Below are 15,886 nucleotides of genomic sequence, written 5' to 3' on the forward strand. Positions count from 1 at the left end.
TAGATTCTGACTCTGTGTCACCAACCCACAGATGTCTCTTGCGTGTCACTCTATTGATTTTTCCCCTCTGAGGACATCTCCACAGAAATGATAATTGGCTTCGTCAAAGGTCACACACAGATGGAAGTACAGGTCCCCCCCCTGCGCCCCTGGGCTTGTCCTGCCAGGAGGGGTCTGAGTCCTCGTACTTCTCCCCTTCCCTTCAGGACCACACCTGGAAAACTGACAGTGGATCAGCAATGCGTCAATGACAAGAGGCCAGAGAGAAGTGAGGACACTTAGGATACAAAGAAGTGAAAATATAAGACAACTAAAATATGACACAAAAAACTGAGAACACTTTTTCCTTTGGATGTAAATGTGTCTGTCTTTTCACTAGAAAATAAGATCACTCTCACCCTTCCACGTGTGTTATGACTACAGCCTGCGGGCTGCTGTGCAGTGATGACAGTTAGCACAGGTCCCCTACTCTCCTTGTCACAGTCCCCATGGCATCATTCTTATCTAAGGTTTGGTTTGATTTCTGACTTTTACAATAATAAGCCACATCAATCCTCTTAAATTAAAGGGCTTTAAAATATTTTATAACCGAGTTCTGGTTTCTGGACGGGATTGAATAGGAATTCTTTTACTCTTGTTCTGGTTTTCCTTTTAAAATCTCTTTATATTTACTTTCTTCCTAAAGGGAAGAAAACATTTTGTCCATAAGGAGTGAATTTAGTTGTATTTTACATTGTCCTATAAAATATATGCTACCGAATTGTGGGCTCTCACACTTCCTAGTGTCAAAATATTTCCAGTGGTTGGGACTTCCCTGGTGGCTCAGTGGTTAAAGAATCTGCCTGCCAATGCAGGGGACACAGGTATGAGCCCTGGTCCGGGAAGATCCCACATGCTGCAGAGCAACTAAGTCCATGCGCCACAACTACTGAGCCTGTGCTCTAGAGCCCGCGAGCCACAACTACTGAGCCCGCGTGCCACAACTACAGAAGCCCGTGCCCCTAGAGCCCATGCTCCGCAACAAGAGAAGCCACCGCGATGAGAAGCCGCGTACCACAACGAAGAGTAGCCCCCTGCTCCCCAAAACTAGAGAAAGCCTGCGCACAGCAATGAAGACCCAACGCAGCCAAAAATAAATGTTAAATAAATAAATTTATATTAAAAAAATATTTCCAGTGGTAGAATGATGGGTATCAAACTGGCTCCTGGCGGGGGGGGCAATTTAGAAAGATCCTTTTTTAGTCCTTTTCTGTTTTTTTAAAATTTTTGGTCCAAAAAAAGGAAACTAAATTATTTTGTCTCTGCTTTAGTTCGTATGCATGGAGAGAGTTTTTTGTGTATGCACGAGGCCTGTTGGATGCAGGACAGCACTGGTGAGGTGATTTTGGGGGACGGGGGATGCTTTGTGATATGGGGGGGGAAGCGGGGAGGGAGAGACACAGAGAAGGACGGGGATGCACCTGCTATCAGCATCTCCGTGTGGTACAGATGGCCTCAGAGCTGCAGGCAGGGAGCATACGTGCCTATAAAGGAATTCCTTGTAAACACCCTGAGGCCCTGTGACAGGCAGGTAGTAAAATCTGTTTAGAGTAAACAACCGCTCTTGCTTCCTGTGGTCCAGAAGTGGAAGAAAATAGTCTATTACAGGAGTCCTTATCACTTCTGGGAAACTGTTCCTGGTTGAGCAAGAGATGAACAGATCTGCAGACAGACACGTGGAGACGACGGGCGGGTCCATTCTCAGGCTGGAATTTCTGGCAGAGACAGCTAACTACTGCCCAAAGCCATTCTTCTCTTCTGAGCAGATTGTATCATTGCTCTAAATATTTTCTGTCCTTCTATCCTAGTTTGGATTCCCAGAAGGCAACCTCGGAGCAAGGATTCAAGTGCAATTAGTTTATTTGGGAAGTGATCACAGGAAAAACAAACTTGGGAATGAAAAGCAAGACAGAAACAGGACAGACGCCAACAAAGGGCATGTTATAAAGCAGGTTACTATGGAGGGCAACTGGACTCCATCCCACTCCCATGTATCTGAGGGATGAGGGAACTGGAATGTTCATTGGTGGAGGGCTGCCCAAGGGGGCAGTGGGAAGAGGCACTAATTTCCTGGCATTATGGGCCTGTTCTAAACATGGACGAGGAAGGCTCCATGCTAGCAGCTGGACATGAGGCTGATTTGTACCGAAATAGCCATGCCACGGGGAATATTCACGGGGGGCTCACTGCATCTGCCTTACCGTCCTCCATGGGAAGGGAGTGCACATCTGCCCCATTGACTTTAAGCTTGAATATGTAATGCGTCATCTTCTCTATCAGAGTATTATGTTTCTCTACTCACTGCCGTGGGAATTTGGCCAACGAAATGTGAACAGAAATAATGAGTTCAACTTTTTCTAACAAAAGCTTGAAGAACTGTCACCTTCTCTTTTTTCTTTTACCTTGTACCCAGCAACATCTGGAAGAAGTGCTCACTTAGTCTGAGTCTTGAGATGCAGAAAATATGTAGCTGAATCTCAGCAAGGTGAGAATGAAAAAGAAATAAAATCTGTGATTGTAAGCCTCAGAATCTTTGAGATTGTTTATGACAGAAGCACAGCCAGCCCATCTCAACAAATACCTGCGTCTAAAAGTAAGCTGTTGAGGGAAAACAAACAATATATGTGGTATTGACTCTGGGTCTGGCCAGAGAACGGCAAGGAAACTTATGAGGCCAGAAAGATGGCATCCCATTTCTGCTGTAGGGAAACGTTTGATAAAACTCTCAGCACTAATTTGGAAGCCAGATAATGAGCTAAATGAGCTTGTGGTCTTAGGAGTTGCAAACAGAATATCAGTAGCCTGACTTGGTGCTATTGGCTGAATTTCACATTAAAGAGGTGAACTCAGAAAAATCACTGGGCGGTTTGCAAGTAGAAATAGAAGGGAAAAGAGAAAGTCCAGAAATGTGGGGACTTGCAGCGCTGAAAAACTTTGGTTTATAATGACAGAAAGTCAGGAGGGCCCTGGTCCTCCAATGGTATGCTGAAGCCACTGTTACTTCCTAATATACTATCTCATTCAGAGTTATTTTACACCGAAAAGAAAAGCAAACGTTTCTCTTTTTAAAGCCACTGGAATTTCTGGCCTCGGTTACAAATATCTGAATGTAATTTTAAGCTGATGTGATATAGTCCTAAGGCTCAGAGGAGTGTTTGCTCCAGGAAACTTTGCTGCCTCTGGGGAACATGGTCTGGTTGGGTCAAGGTGTAGTCACCTGGAAGGGCCTAGCTTTGGGGACCGCACTGGGGGGAGAGGGGAAGAGCATGCGCACAAGGGTTGTGGAAGGAGGAGCGTGGGCACCACGGTTGTGCGTGGAGGAGCAGGGACAGGAAGCTGCCAGCTTAGCTGCTGGTGGCCTGACACGTCTGCCGTTCGTTGCCCGAGAGTGTCCCGTAGTAGGGCTCTGGCAGGGGAAGCATAAAGTGTCTGCCAAAGGGTCATGCTCCTCATTATCTGTATAGCAGTCCTCCCCGTAATGATCTGCAGCAAAATGTGAGCCGAAAGCTCCCTTTTGTCCTTATCTACTCCTTCCTCCTGGTCTCCCCCACATGGATGGAGTCACCTTGAGTGCATTCTACAGAATTCTGATGGAAAGCCCAGAACCCCAGGGTCTGAAGAACTTGGGGACAATTAGCTTCATGTTCTTGACAACCAAAGGAATGCTTGTTCAGCAAACAGATGGGCTGATCCAGAGCAGGTATGGATTCTTTGTGGGTGCTGGACTTCACCTTTCCTTTCCTGAACACAGCCTGCAGCTGTTGGGCTGCCAGGACTGTAAAAGCCTTAACACGATTGTCCAGATGTAACATAAACCTCCTTTTCCAGGGCCTATTAATCATTTGCCAAAAATGACCATGTTTGGTTAGTAAAGAAAACCTCAATAATTCCAAAAAGCAGATATTATAAAATCAATCTTGTCTGACTGTTCAGCAGTCAGACTTTAAAATGTTTGAATTCAATTTTTGCAACAAATAAATGTCACGGGAAAAAAAGTGAGGGATCTACTTCTGTAGATTAAAAAGACTTAAGTGACTTAATATATAAAATGTTGCTCTTATTTAGATTATGATTCAAACAAACCAACTGTAAAATATTTTTGAAACAGTTGGGTCAAATAAATTATGGACTAAGTATTAGATGACACCAGGGAATTGTCGATTTTGTTAGGGCGATTCTGGCACTAATTATTTCTCCCATAACTTCAGTGCTTCTAATAAAAGAAAGCTCGTTGAGTGAGAATATTCAGCCACTGTAGACAACGGTCCGGCCCTGTCATGACTCCAGTGCCACCTGTAACCGTCATGATAGTATATGTTCCAGCCAGGCAGCTGTACTTGAAATTCCTCAAACACATACTCCTCTCAGAATTCAGTGCCTTTCAGAAGCTGTCCCCAGGGGTTTGCCCGCAACCCTTCAACCTTTCCTCTAGCAAAGCTATCCTGGAAGACTCAGCTCAAAACTGCTTTCCTGTATTCCTTCCTCAGCAAATGTGGCACACAAGTCCTGTGTTATCATGTTTTTGTAACACTTACTTCATTAGACTGTATTTATTTCTTAGAACATCTGTCTTTTCCCACTGTGCCCTGTATATCCCTCCAGCTGTCACCCCAGTCTGCCTGTTTCCTTCAAAATAGAGTAGTCTCCATTTACTGACTCCATTTTCTTACCTTCCTTTACTCTGTAATCTATTTTATTTTATTTTTTCAAAATAATGAAGTATAGTTGATTTACAATGTTGTGTTAGTTTTAGGTGTACAGCAGAGTGATTCAGTTATACATATATATACATATTCTTTTTCATAATCTTTTCCATTATGGTTTATTACAGGGTATTGAATCTAGTTCCCTGTGCTAACAGTAGGTCCTTGTTGTTTATCTACTTTATATACAATAGTGTGTATCTGTTAATCCCAGACTCCTAATTTATCCCTCCCCTTTGGTAACCATAAGTTTGTTTTCTATGCCTGTGAGTCTGTTTCTGTTTCATAAATAAATTCATTTGTGTCATATGTTAGATTCCACACATAAGTGATATCATATGGTTTTGTCTTTCTCTGTCTGACTTACTTAGTATGATCATCTCTAGGTCCATCCATGTTGCTGCAAATCGCATTATTTCATTCCTTTTCTTGGCTGAGTAATAGTCCATTGTATATATGTACCACATCTTCTTTATCCATTCCTCTGTCGATGGACATTTAGGTTGCTTTTCTGTCTTGGTTATTGTAAATAGTGCTGCTGTGAACATTGGGGTGTGTGTATCTTTTTGAATTAGAGTTTTCTCTGGATATATGACCAGGAATGGGATTGCTGGACCATATAGTAGTTCTATTTTTAGTTTTTGGAGGAACCTCCATAGTGGCTGCACCAACTTACATTCCCACCAATAGTGTAAGAGGGTTCTCTTTTCTCCACATCCTCTCCAGCATTTATTGTTTGTAGACTTTTTGATGGTGGCCATTCTGACCAGTGTGAGGTGGTACCTCATTGTAGTCTTCTACTACTGCTTCCCCACCCAGCTCTCTGGTGCACTAAGAGTGTTCTCCAAATTCCACTTGATCTTAGCCAAAAGGCCGAGAAGCAATGGTCTCCAAATTTCCTAATCTCACTTGACTCTGTGTAGCATTTGAGAGTGTTTTCATCAATACTTTTTGATTATCTGTGGTTCATTTTTTATTAATGGTCTCACTTTGACATGCCTCAACATAGCTTTCTCCTGAAAGCAGATGATGAAACAAAGGATGTGTGCCAGGAGTTCATTTTTGAAAGTGATTTCTGTCTAAACATGAGTTCAGAGGTAGTCGGAACCGTAAAGCAGGGAAGGAGAACAAGCTGGTCTGAGGGCATGTCCCTTGGCTAACTAAGAACATCACCACTGCGTCCACGGGACTCCGTCTTGCTAGGAACTGTGTAGGGAGGTATGAAGATGCACCTGAGAATGTTCCCCCTGAGGTTCAGGGGAGGGGAGTATTCACCCACCAGTTCCCATCCCCCACTGGTCAAGGGTTGCTCTCCAGGCTGTTAAAAGCATTTCACTCCAACCTTTGCATGAGTGGGAGAAGAGTCCAGTGGGCTCCTACAGATGCCCTTCCTGCCGATGGCAGCAAATCCCTGTAGCAAAAATTCCCAGTCACTTGGTATAGCTGAGACAAGATACTTTCAGATTACAGCTGAGCTCAGTTGGTTGCTCTTCCAAAAACGACAAGATTAAGAAAGTGGGCCAGTAGGATGTGAAGTAAGGCACAGGAGATATTAAGTACTCCATTTTTTTTTTCTGGATCCTTTTCCTCTAGCAGTCACTTAAATATGGAGTTCCCTAAGGCTGGTCCTCAGCCATCTTCCACATATTCATTTATTCATTTAGGAAGTATTTATTGAGCACCTGTTATTTTCCAAGCACTCAGGATTCAACAAGAAACAACAGATAAAGATTTTTGCCCTTATGGGTTCAACATTATGTGTTATGTAATAAATAAGTAATTTAACTAGTATATTAGAACTGTTATAGAAAAACAAAATAAGATAAAAGAAAGCAGGAGTTCTGGGGACAGGGGTGGCTTTGCCAGGGTAGAATGCATTAAAGACATGATATTTGAGTGAAGTCTTAAAGGAAGTTAGTGCGTCAACAGTACAGAAATCTGGAGGAAGAACTTTCCCGACGGAAGGAAGAGCCAGTTCAAAGGCCCTGGGGCAGCAGCATGACCAGCATGTTTAAAGAACAGAGAGGAGGCCAGTGTGTCTGGAGCAGATTGGGGAACCCAGAGGACACCCGAAACCCATGACAGATTCTAAAGTAGAGGAGCCTGCTAAGCCACACCTGGACTCCTGATCTACAGAAGCTGTGAGGTAATGAATGTTGCTGTTTCAAGCCACTAGTTTGGGAGAAACGTGATGTACAGCAATAGATAACTAATACAGAGGTTATTGCTATGTTCTAAGAGATGATCATGGCTTAAATCAGGGGGTAGCGGTGGAGGTGATGGGAAGAGGTCAGCTACGACTTTGAAAAAAGGGTCAGGAGGATATGAGATATAAGAAAGGGCCAAGGGTGATGTGCATATGGCTCAAGTGGCATCAGTGACAGATGGCCATTGGGTGTGCAGTTCCCTGTTGTCTGTGAAGGAATGTGCTTGGACCAGGAAGCAGCTGGATTAGCTCTAAGGGAAGGACTTGGTCCCCTCTTTCTCTCCCTTTTATAGGCAAGAGTGAGAACAATCTTGCCAGAGAGGATAAACAGATCTCTTAGGCAACAGGCAGTCTGAGCCTAGGACAGAGGTGTTTACAAAAACTTGCTAGGAGGCCAGCTGCCAATGCCTGACAACGTAAAGGGGAGCTTGGTTTGGTGCAATCCCTCTTACTCTAAGAACGTGGACCAGGAGAAGTTATTTTTAAGATGGAAGAAATGGCAACAGGTTTTTATGCCAATGGGAATGATCCAGTAGAGAGGGAAAATCCAACAAGAACAGGGAGAATTGTTGGAATGAGGTCTGCGACTAGGGCATGGAATGGGATCTGGCACACAAGTTTGGTTTAAGCCGGGCACGCACCATGTTCCCTCATTCTCGGTCTGCGTGTTCTCCCGGTAAGGCAGGAGCAATAAAACCAAACTAAGTGTTTCCATTAGACTGTGGGACGCAGGGGAGCACCCACCTTGTCCAGAAAGTCACTTTTTAGACAGCTCATGCTCTAGCCAATTGTTGATGGGTCAGGAATATATACCCAGCATTGCCACATCTCCTAATTTTCAGAAGAAGCCTGTAACCCTGATTTTATGGGAGAACTCTCAATTTTTAGACGCCCGCAATTAATTCAGAATGAAATTTTAAAAAGCAGTCTGCAGGCCAAAGCACATCATCAGGTTGAATGGAACTGTGGTCCGTACCCTGGGTAATCACATCCAGGCTCTGTACTGTAATTAATCCCTCATTCTCCACACAGTGGCTAGAGTGAGTTTTTAAAATACAAATCTGATTGTCTCAGTGCCCTGCTAAAATTCCTCGAGCGGCTTTCTCTTGCACAGTGGATGCAGTTTCAGCTCTACAAAGGAGCTTTGCCACCTCTTGCCTGAGCTAACTTTCCCAGCCTCCCCCCCGGCCGTTCCCCTCTGAGACTGGATGCTCCAGCCAAGGGGACTGTTCCCTGTCCTCAAGAGGGCCACCTTCATGCTTACTTCCTGGTCATTGTGCCTGCAGCCTCCCCCACTTTGCAAGGGCTTTTCTTCCTCCTTTCCACCGACTCTTCGATTTCTAGTAACTCTTGGGGTTCCTTCTGCATTTTCTTTTTTTCCTAGTCAGCCTGTCCCACTCCGCTCCCCCCACAGCACCCAAGGCCAAGTCTCTGCTGTGAACCCTCTGTATGTTCTCATCAACCCTTGTCTTTCCTCTAACAATGCTGGGTACCCTCTGCTACACCCGCCTTCTTTGTAAATCCCCTAGACAGGGGGACTGCACTTGGGGCCAGAGGCATTTTCCATTTGCCCACTGAGTCCAGCTTAGTGGCTCCTATGTAACAGGCATCATCAGGTCATAAGTGATAACAGGTGGTGCTTCCAGAGCTTGACACCAGCCTTCTCTCTTGAGTTCCTTACAGCTCTTTCCGATCATCTCCTGATATCTGGATGGACATTTGCCCCCTCAAATTAATTCCACATGCCCCCTTCTCATTTTCCTTCTCAATCGATGACCCCAAACCCCACTCAATTACATGTGCTAGAGGATTGAGGTCACTCTCAGCCCTCACATCAGGCATCAGATTCTACTGAGTGTTTCATGACCATCTCCCAAGTTAAGCTGTTGTTTTCCTTCCCATTACTACTGTCTTAGATAAACCCCTCTTTATATCTCACTTGCACTATTTCTGTATACTCAAAAACATCCCCCTGAGGCTACCGTTCACTGCCTTCCAGTCTACTTCCAACCCTGCCGGCAAACCCGGTCCTGTTTTCCTCTGCTTCAAAGGCTTCACCGACTCCTCATGGGCATGTAGGTCTAGTTCAAATGCCATAACAGATTCCTGCCCTTCAATTCCTACCCATTCACAATCTACCCGAGCTTACATTTCTTCTGGCCTCCCACTGCACTGCCCCATCGTACACCTTGTGCTCTAAAAATATCAAGACTCCAGAGTACCTAAGAGTCTACACTATCTTCTAAATATATTCATGCATACTGTTATGTCTCCCAAAATGCTGTGTAATATCACCAGAGGAAGTGCTCTTCATCCTTTGAATTCAGCTCAAATCTCCCCTTATGCAGGAATCACTTGTTTAATATTTCCCTCTAAGAGTTACTCACTTGCTCTGAGCTGATGCATGTTTCTCCTTCTGTTGTACTTACTTATACATCTGTTCCTTCTTCGAGACTCTGAGGTCTCTGAGAACAGAGACGGGTCTTCAATAATCTCTGTTGTCCCACTGATGGACACAGCACCTGACACAGCGTAGTTGTTTGTAGACATCGTCCCACTGAATGAATCGTGTCCATTCTTTGTCACACGCAGCTTGAATATACCAGCGATTCTGAGAGCACTCCATATACCCCCATTTGTATTTAAAGCGTGTACCAAAACATTTAGTTTCTAACTAACAAGGAAATGATTACACAGAAAGGACGTATTGCCCAAGTCTTGAAGTCAACAAGCTCATGTCTGCTGCAGGGTAGCCAGGAAAGTCTGAGCAAAATTCTGAGGAAATTGAAGTCGCCTTGGTACATTCCCAGCTTCCCATTCTGAGCTCACTTCTTCCCTCCTGAAATGTTTCGCCTTCCAGCTTTTTCCTTGCTCACTCTATTTCCTTCTCCCAAGGCATTTTATTTTCTGTTCTCTAACAGAATCATAGAAACTTTGATCAGCTATAATCTTGAAAGTAAGTTGAGATGCTTTTTTGAACTCTGGGTCTAAAAGGAATGAACGTACTGATGAGAACAAAGGGAAAGAACCTTTGAAATTGAATATGTTTCAAAAATGTATGATATATGCTCCATGTAACCAGAGGTGACTTAACTTCACACTTCTTTTTATCAATGAGAAAGGCAAAACCCTCAGACACGGCCCAAGGCCCCAGTGCTGAGCAGTTCTGGAACAGTCTTCCCAGGCTTCCACTCACAAATCACCGTAAGATGTGAGGTAAGGAAGGGCAGATAGTTATTCCACCACATTTCAAGAGGGAACTCTTGACATTGGAAGACCATATAGGACTTAGAAGAATAAATCTCCAATGGTGAAATTTTGAACACAAAGTGAGGGAAAATTACATGATGTTTAATTACAGGCACATTACTGAATCAAGAAGGCCATTTGGTAGGCAGAAGAAAACATAGTCAGGCTGACTGCCCATACATTTTTCTGTTCAGCATCTCATAAGGACTAAAAGAATGAGCACACAAAACCAGTTCTTGTTTTCACATGGGTTAATTCATGGTGGAGCATCATGGGAAATACCCGTTATCACAGGGTAGACATGGGAGGTTTTCTTCTTCCCTTCAGATGAACAACACATATCGTGGGTGTCCTTTGGAGGAGGTCACCAGGGTACGGTCTTGCACAGCTGATGCCCAGGGTGCTGCAAATGGGGATGAAAAAGGCTGGTAAGAACTTGGACTCCTGGCTAATCAACAGGCCTGGCCTTGCTAACTGGAGTGAGACCCAAACTGCAAATTTTGCTGATTGTGGTCTCTGTCTGGGAGCTGCACACCCAGTCTCATAATTAGTAGTAACAGCATTAATAATCTTCCGACAGACCTTCCCCCAGTTCTTTGTTTTCTTTTTAATATCTGTAGCCACCTCCCCCATGTTTTCTCCCTGGACTTAGAGTTAGGAAATGAAGTGATCAACACTGAATACTAATTAGGTGCTCGGCGCTGGGAAACACACAGTATTTCATTTCATTATCAAACAAGCTGCAATGAAGTCCCCACTCCCATCTACAGATATGGAGACTGAGGCAAAGCGAGTTTGACTCATTTGCCAGAGGTCATAACAATTGGTATGTTCCAACAGAACACATTGCCACATCTTCAACAAGCATTTTTTTCAATTGGGAGATGCAGGTGTGTAGTAGGTAGAAAGTTCATTTCATAAACCCGGGTATGCAAGAAACGTGACTTCAGGATTCCATAGAGAACACAATTTCCACTCTAAACCCTCCATCTGGCCAGTTGGTGAAAACTTTCGGACAGTCAGTTCTAGATTCCTCCTTCTTGCCCATTTCTTGGCGTGGCGTCTGAGTTCTGGTGGGCTTTATGGTCATGTCAGGGCCCTGGGGGAAGCAGGCAAGCCTGGGCCATCAGCTCTCCATGCTGGACCCACCGAGGTGTCCTCATTCCTGTCTGTCTTTAGGTGCTGATCCAGGTTGTTCCTTCCTGAGTTGGTCCCAGTAACCAGGCTCCAACCCCACAGCTAGTTCTCACTTAACTCTCAGGCAACTCCTAGGATTTGGAGTCATTCTCCAAATCTGGGCCACACTGTGATTGGAAAAGTTCGCTTGACCCCTTGTGGCCCTCTGTTGGTCCTTTCTAGGCTCATCTTGTATGCACACTGTACCATGTCGATGCCACCCTGGGGCAGTGGGCAACGAGAGGCTCTCTCAATGCCATCTGCCTGAACAGACCACACACGCACTTCTGATTGGACATCTTGCCATTTCCCTGGGGTCTGTCTATGAAAGAGAGCATAGGTTTCCCCTGCACTGGAATCTCCAGAATTATCTAAGTTTCCTGTTATATCTGTATCCCCAGAGGATCCCAGAGGAGGGGCACATTTCAGCCTATTCCTCTTCGAAGTGTCTACACTGCCTCTCCACCATATCATGGTTGATATGAACCATATCAACCTACGAACCATATCACTGTTCAGTGTTTCAACCCTGTCTTCCACCTTATCGAGGTGGTTTGCGTTTGGGGAGGGTAGTGTGTCTTGAGTCTCATTCTAACAAAATCTATCTTTTTTCCCAATTCTGAACCATATCACTGTTCAGTGTTCCAACCCTGTCTTCCACCTTATCGAGGTGGTTTGCGTTTGGGGAGGGTAGTGTGTCTTGAGTCTCATTCTAACAAAATCTATCTTTTTTCCCAATTCTGAACCATATCACTGTTCAGTGTTCCAACCCTGTCTTCCACCTTATCGAGGTGGTTTGCGTTTGGGGAGGGTAGTGTGTCTTGAGTCTTATTCTAACCAAATCTATCTTTTTTCCCAATTCTGGTATATATTTTATGCTTATAACTATTTTTTCCTCTTGAAAATGTAGATTTTTGGAAAAAAGTAATATACTCATTTATTTATGATAACTATTTTTTCCTCTTGAAAGTGTAGATTTTTGAAAGAAAAAAGTAATATACTCATTTATTTAAATTACTTTATTTATAAAAAAAGTAATATACTCATATCTTTCAGCATTTCTGTTCCTTCCTGGATGTAAGGATCATGGAGCTCTCTGAACATCTGCCCAAAGTGGAGAAGGATCATGAGGTAATAGGAGATAAATGAGATGGGAAGGACATTGTTAATTTTTCAAAAACATCATTCTGCCGCGTTCCAACATAAAGGAGTTAGCCACAAGGAGTCGAGAATGGGCTGTGGCTGACAAGGAAGGGAGCGACAGGTGTGGTGACACAAATGAAATGGAAGTAAATGCTGGAGAAGGATCAACAGCATAATGTAAACCTTGAGTGTAGTGGTGGAGGGGGGGCCAGGTCCACAAAGGCGAGGAAGCCCAAGGACGTTGGGTGAAGCTCAATGCTTTGTACTTTAACAGCATTACGTTACCATTTATCCTCTCCACAAACCTGTCAGACAGGTTTCATTATCCCCATTTCACAAAGGAGGAGAATTGAAGTCTAGAGAGTTAAAAAGACTTGTTCAAACTCACCCCACATAATGTGTTCCAGAGCTAGAAAGATTTACAGGGGTAGATACCCATCCTATACAAATTCTCCCAAAAAGTTAGAATCAAAGGGAAATTATCCCTTTCCTTTTCAGAAGCTAGAATTCCAGAACTGGATGAGGGCTGTAAAAGAAAGAAAATCATCAGCTCACTTAACTGATGATAATAGATGCAAAAATTTTAAATACAATATTAACTAACTGAATCTAAAAGAGTATTAAAAATGCATCATGATCAATTAGGGCTTCTTCAAGGAATGGAAAGAAAGTTTAACATTAGAAGATCTATCTACGTTAATCACTTCTAGGGGTGGCATCTAGGGTATAATATTTCAGAGGCATGCGTGTTAGGGCTGAGCGCCTCCTTACATTTTGTGCCATAAGTGCCTCACTTGCCTTCCTTAATCCTGGCTCTGAGGACCCCATTAGGAATTGAAGAAAAAGTTCACATGAATATCTCATCTGCTCTATAAACAGACTTCAACTTCAACTTCAACACCTATTTATAGGAGAAACTCTCAGAAAATGATGATCAAAAGGGAAGTATCTTTCATTCATAAAAACATTTCCAAACTTAGACAAACATAAAACATAAGAGAAAAAATTTAGATGTATTTTTTTTTAAACCAGAAAAAGACAAGAAACCCTTTCATCGCTGCTACTGTTCAACAAAAGTTAGGAGATTCTGTCCAATTAAAGTACTAATGTTATAAGCATAGGAGAAGGAAAGACAAAAATATTATTATTTTCAGATGACTTAACCATCTACATAGAATTGTACAAAATCAAGAAATTATTAGAATTAATAAGAGAGTTAGCATGGTTGAAGACAGAAACTAATAGTGTTTGTTTCACAATGATAATCAAGAAATTATAAACAAAAGTAAGATATTCTCAGTACTAACAAAAGTGCTACAATATTCAGGAAATAACAGAGACAATAAAAGAACCATTGATGGAACAGTATAGAAAGCCCAGAGATAAACCCACGCACATATGGTCACCTTATTTTTGACAAAGGAGGCAAGAATATACAATGGAAAAAAGACAGCCTCTTCAATAAGTGGTGCTGGGAAAACTGGACAGCTACATGTAAAAGAATGAAATTAGAACACTCCCTAGCACCATACACAAAAATAAACGCAAAATGGGTTAAAGACCTAAATGCGAGGCCAGACACTATCAAACTCTTAGAGGAAAACATAGGCAGAACACTCTATGACATAAATCACAGCAAGATCCTTTTTGACCCACCTCCTAGAGAAATGGAAATAAAAACAAAAATAAACAAATGGGACCGAATGAAACTTCAAAGCTTTTGCGCAGCAAAGGAAACCATAAACAAGACGAAAGGACATCCCTCAGAATGGGAGAAAATATTTGCAAATGAAGCAACTGACAAAGGATTAATCTCCAAAATTTACAAGCAGCTCATGCAGCTCAATATCAAAAAAACAAACAAACCAATCCAAAAATGGGCAGAAGGACTAAACAGACATTTCTCCAAAGAAGATATACAGATTGCCAACAAACACATGAAAGAATGCTCAGCATCACTAATCATTAGAGAAATGCAGATCAAAACTACAATGAGGTATCACCTCACACCGGTCAGAGTGGCCATCATCAAAAAATCTACAAACAATAAATGCTGGAGAGGGTGTGGAGAAAAGGGAACCCTCTTGCACTGTTGGTGGGAATGTAAATTGATACAGCCACTATGGAGAACAGTATGGAGGTTCCTTAAAAAACTAAAAATAGAACTACCATACGACCCAGCAATCCCACTACTGGGCATATACCCTGAGAAAACCATAATTCAAAAACAGTCATGTACCACAATGTTCACTGCACCTCTACTTACAATAGCCAGGACATGGAAGCAACCTAAGTGTCCATCGACAGATGAATGGATAAAGAATATTATATATAATGGAGTGGAATATATATATATATTGGAATATTACTATATATACAATGGAATATTACTCAGCCATAAAAAGAAATGAAATTGAGTTATTTGTAGTGAGGTGGATGGACCTAGAGTCTGTCATACAGAGTGAAGTCAGTCAGAGAGAGAAAAACAAATACCATATGCTAACACATATATATGGAATCTAAAAACAAAAACAAAAAAATGGTCATGAAGAACCTAAGAGTAGGATGGGAATAAAGATGCAGACCTACTATAGAATGGACTTGAGGACACAGGGAGGGGGAAGGGTAAGCTGGGACAAAGTGAGAGAGTGGTATGTACATGTATACACTACCAAATGTAAAATAGATAGCTAGTGGGAAGCAGCTGCATAGCACAGGGAGATCAGTTCGGAGCTTTGTGACCACCTAGAGGGGTGGGATGGGGAGGGTGCGAGGGAGGGAGACGCAAGAGGGAAGAGATATGGGGATATATGTATATGTATAGCTGATTCACTTTGTTATACAGCAGAAACTAACACACCATTGTAAAGCAATTATATTCCAATAAAGAAAAAAAAAAGAACCATTGATAGGACATTTGTAAGCTCTATTGTAGGATACTGATGAGGAATTGAATGAATGGAGAGCTAAATATTGTTTATATTTGCAATGATCTAACACTTTAAAGATGTCAGTGCTCCCCAAATTAGTCTATAAATTCAGTAAAATTCCAGCAAGATTTTTTTGAAGAAAATGACAAGCTTATTTTGCATTCATACCAAAGAATTGAGGCCTAGCTAATTTGAAAATTAAGAACAAAGGATACGGATTTGTCTTTGTGACAATGTGGTGGGAAGGATTTTATAAATAAGCTCTGTTCCCTCTATCACAAACCAGAAGGGAAATGTCAGTGAACTTGACTACATCAAACTTCCAAGTTTATGTTCAATGGGGGACACCATAAACAAAGTTGACAGACAGATGACATACTGGGTGATATTTGCAAAAAATGGCAGCTAGTAGCCAGAATGTATCAAGGATGTCTCTAATA

This window comes from Leucopleurus acutus (genome assembly GCF_964270905.1).
Source record: "Leucopleurus acutus genome assembly, chromosome: 10".
In the NCBI taxonomy this organism is placed as follows: Eukaryota; Metazoa; Chordata; class Mammalia; order Artiodactyla; family Delphinidae; genus Leucopleurus; species Leucopleurus acutus.